This window comes from Alligator sinensis, unplaced genomic scaffold (genome assembly GCF_000455745.1).
Source record: "Alligator sinensis unplaced genomic scaffold, ASM45574v1 scaffold854_2, whole genome shotgun sequence".
Lineage (NCBI taxonomy): Eukaryota > Metazoa > Chordata > Crocodylia > Alligatoridae > Alligator > Alligator sinensis.
This window is the reverse complement of record NW_005843208.1, coordinates 184,907-189,368: the sequence shown is the minus strand read 5'-3', so window position 1 is coordinate 189,368 and position 4,462 is coordinate 184,907.

Below are 4,462 nucleotides of genomic sequence, written 5' to 3'. Positions count from 1 at the left end.
CCCATGTCTGTCTATTTGTTGTTTTGAACAGCCCAGTGTGGCTAATACCCTCACAGTGCCCAATTGGCCTGTGACAGATTGATCTATCTATCTATCTGTTATTACTATCTGTTGTTATTATTTACTATTAGCTCTTTTATACTGCCTTATCTGCTTATCGCATTTATCTTTCTGTTAACTGTTGTGTGTGTGTAAGCTATAATAAATTTGCCTTTATTCCACTCCCAGCTTTGCCTCCTCAATCCAAAACTGAATCAAATAGCCCAGTTGGCCTGTGATAAAATTGGTACACTCACAGTGCCCAGCTGGCCTGTGACATCCAGGCTATCCTTTGCCCATGCTGTTGGGAATTTGGCTCTCCAAGGATCCTCCAGGGGATTTTCAGAGTGCCTGGAGTCCAGACCCTTAAGGGTGTTGACATGAAAAACAGAAGCCCTAACCTGCATGGGTGTGTGTGTGGACACCTAACCCTATAACGTTTGCCAAGGGTGTATTACAGGATCAGTGGTGATGTGTGCATGTGCACCCCACCCCTGAGAGTACTGGTGCATCCTCTGTCAGGGATGGCAGAAGGCCGATCTTGCTCCCCTGATGGGCCTGCCACACATGCGTTAGCTGAGTCAATGCACAATTAAGGAAAATCCCAACAACAGCAGTTCTACTGAGGCTGAATTCAGACAGTGGCAGCATGTCAGTGGGCATGTCAAAACATTCATTAATGTGCCATAGTTACTGCGCATTAGGTTTAGTACTTGAATAACCAAGAACTAAATGGATGCACAGTAACTCAGGCTACTATGCAGTAGCGCTGGCATACGTGTTTTTGGTGATGCTTGTTGTGCAGCAGCCTACTACTACTGCACAGTAGCATATTGGGCTCTGGTGCATTTAGCATCTCGTGTAGATCCACCTAGCCAGCCAGCAAGGAAGCAGAGGCTTTAGAGGCCTGGCATGAGAGGGGTGGGTGGAGAGATGGAGGCCAGGGCACCTGGAGAGCAGCAGGCCAGGCAGGAAGGCTAGGGATGCTTTAGAGCTGCTCTGAAGACCCCACCCTCTGCAGCTGTGAAGGCTGGGAGCTGGGCGGGTAGAGCTGTGACAACAGCTGGGGTCCATTGCATGACGGAGAAGCGGGCCAGAGAGGTGAGTCTGCACAGCAGTGATGGCAGAAGCATGAAGAGGGATACTTGTGTGAGCAGAGTCAGACATGGAAGCGGCCTGAGGGTTGTGACTACAGACTAATGAGCAATAGCAGTCTGGGGTAAAGTATGCAGCGAGGGCCTGGTTCCAGGGTCCTCTACTGTACCTCCCCCTACATGCAAATGCCAGGCTTGTCTCTGAGGCACACACTGGGTGCAACTACACTTTCATTAATGTGCCACAGTTACTGCACATTAAATTTAGTACTTGTATAACCAAGTACTAAATCAATGCGCAGTAAATGGTGCTACTGCACAGCAGCACAGGCACATGGCTTTTTAGTGACACTAGCTGTGCAGTAGCCTCATAACACTGTGCAGTAGCTTATTAGCATGGGTTTTGCCGTGCACACTAATCTGCAGTCTTATTAAGCTACTGAAAAGTTAGCATCTCATATAGATGCACCCACTGATTACACTGGGTTGAGGCAGAGCCCATTATGAGAGGGGAGATGGGGTCTGTGGAGGGCCAGTAGGGAATGCTCCTGTGCTGAGCCACCCACCTCACTGCACCTGACCACTTTCCAGCTCCGAGAGCCTCCCTGGAGGTGCCTCACGTCTGGCCAACCCCCTTCCCAGAGCACACCCACTAGCCTGGGGGTAACACCATCACCACCCAGAGTCTGGACTGATCCTGGACCTGTGCCCTCTGGGAAACACAGGCCTATTAGCCCTTGAGGGTACTTGACCACCTGCAAGAACTTGGGGTGCTTCCCACAGTCTGAAATACAAATAGTGGTCTCCCTTAGTCAGCTGAACCAAGGGGACCCCCAAAGCATAATCTAGACCCTCTCCCAATAAGTTTCTCATGCTAAGTACAAAGGAGAACTTTATTGGTTAAAAGGAGTAAGTTTGGAATAGGGTACAGGGTAGAGCAAAACCAGAGAAATCCCTTAGAGCAAAGTGGCATGGTAGCCTTTGATCATACATCTGAGTTGCTGCAAGCTATGTATCTAGTTAGATCTCGAGTATCATCCAGAGGCAGGGGGGGGTTCCCCCTGGAGGGCGGGAGGTTCTCATTGATCATGAGTTTCAAGAGAGAGAGCAAGTTTCAGATGGTCCAGCTTCTCTCTGAGTTTTTTCAACGTGGCTACTGCCCCTCCTCCTGGGCAGTCCTTCACTTATATAGCCCTTATGACCTCATTTACCTGGTCCAATGGAGGCCAGCAACTGTTGGCTGCCAGCCAGCCAATTCGAAATGCATCACTGGTTGCTGGGTAGACTGGCAGGGTCTTTAGACCCATCCCAGTCATATTGGCATTGCTTAGAAAAATAGGGAGCTTAAACCCCCCACCCAGGTGTGTGAGGCCAGTCATGTAGGCAGAGGGAGTAGGTTTACCCGCTCCCTCAGGAATATATCCAGCTCAGGTTACAATTCAGGGTTACCTGGAGCCCATGGGATGTCTGCTCTCTGCAGTGCCCATGGTAACCAAATGGTCAGATAGCAGAGTTTGGGTAAAGACGGAGATGGTATTTTGCCACAGGGTCTGACCAGGCATCATGGTCACAGCATTTCAGGTGTCAGAGAGCTCGGGCTGCTAAACCTTGAGATCCATTCAAGGGCAACGTTAGCACTGGTAGGTGTGAAAACATAAACCCACGTAGGAATCCAGAGTGATAGCAGCCTTCTGTGCTGCTCTGGTCTTTCTGAGTCTGTGCCATGGGAGAATGGCTCTGTTATATTTCTGCCATCAAAAAAGCAGTGACAACTAAGATCTGGCATTTCCCAAGGGCGGTCTCGACCTAACAAGGTTGGGAAGGGCTGAGCTAGCAGTGGCCAGAGCCCTGCTCCAGCCATGCTGCTGGACGATCCTAGTTTGCAAACCGGTCCCAGCTCTGTGCTGTCAGAGCTCGTCCCGTTCCACTCAGCGCAGAGACATTTCCTGCCCACAATCTGACACGGAGGCCACGGATGTGTCTGTGCTGCAGCAGTGCTGCAGAGCTCAGACCTCATGAAAGTCACCCCCAGGAGGGAGGGGGACAGGCAGCCCAGGGGCCTTGAGCAGGTGGGAAACCTAGGTCTGGAGCAGGATGCTAGGGGGATCCCTGTCACATCACTTTGGGCTTAAGGAGCATGGATAGGGCTCATCTCAACACTATGATCTGCTGCCGTGGGGCAGGCATGGCCACTGAGCTCAGTGCTCGCTGCGGGGTGGTGACGGGAGATCTCATCTCCATCCCAACCTCCCTTGCCTTGCTGCTCAAATCCTGGCTGCTTAATGCCTTCAAGGCCAAGGGACAAGCTGAGGGCATGACCTACAACCTGTCCCCTAGATGCCTGACTCCCTTGGGCAGACCTGGGTCAAGGCAGCAGCTCCTACCAGCTTTGCTGGTTATCCCCCACAGCTGGGCATCAAACAGCTCTGGCTGTTTTCACCCATGACGCCAGCTTGTGCTGCAAACCGAGGAGGTTGCCACATGGCAACAGACAGCTGCACCGGTGAGGAGAGAGAGCCGTTGGATAACAAGTGGCTAAGGGCAGGAGAACAAAGGTGTGCAGCACGATATCTTATTGGTGATGGTTGTGCAGACAAGCACGTGGACGTGCTCCATGAACAGGAGGGATGGGGGAAGGCCGACCAGCTCTAGACTTGCAAGGAATAGAAGCTGCTCTTGTGGGAGCCCTCACTCCACCGGGGCTGAACACGTCCTGGGGACAAGCAGGAGCAAGACCACAACGCAGGCCCTAGAGGGATGCTGGGCCCCTAAAGACAGGACATCTCAGTGGCTCCTTGGAATAGCTCAAGCAGGGATGTGGTCAGAGGAGGTCACTGAGGGCCGATGCCCGCTGAGCCCCTGCCCCCCTGGGACTCCCCATTGCCAGGCTGCACCTGCCGACATCCCCTGGGACCCCAAAGCGTCACTTCCCAGCCAGGGGGGGATCTGTGGGGCCTGCAGAATTCGCCCCTGGCTGAGGGTCCTGGAGCTGGAAACTGCTGCTGTGCTCCTGTATACACAAGCAAGAGGGCAGGGATCCAGAGAGCCCTCCATGTGTGCACTGCCATCCAGCCCAGCTCCGGTCCCTCTCGCAATGTAGCTGGGGAGCTGGAGCTGACCCCGATCCTGAGGCTACAGCACAGCCTGGCTGGGTCTGTCTGCACGTGGCCATCGGTCCTCCCCGTGGGCTCCTCGGTGCTTGGGTGGGCTGGCCCTGTGCACTGAGCACAGGTGCAATCCTGCAGCTGCTCTTCACTTCCCTGCCGCAGCTGCTGGGGGAAGAGGGAGGTGCACCCTGGCAGGCGAAAGTGAAAGCACAGGACAAAAAT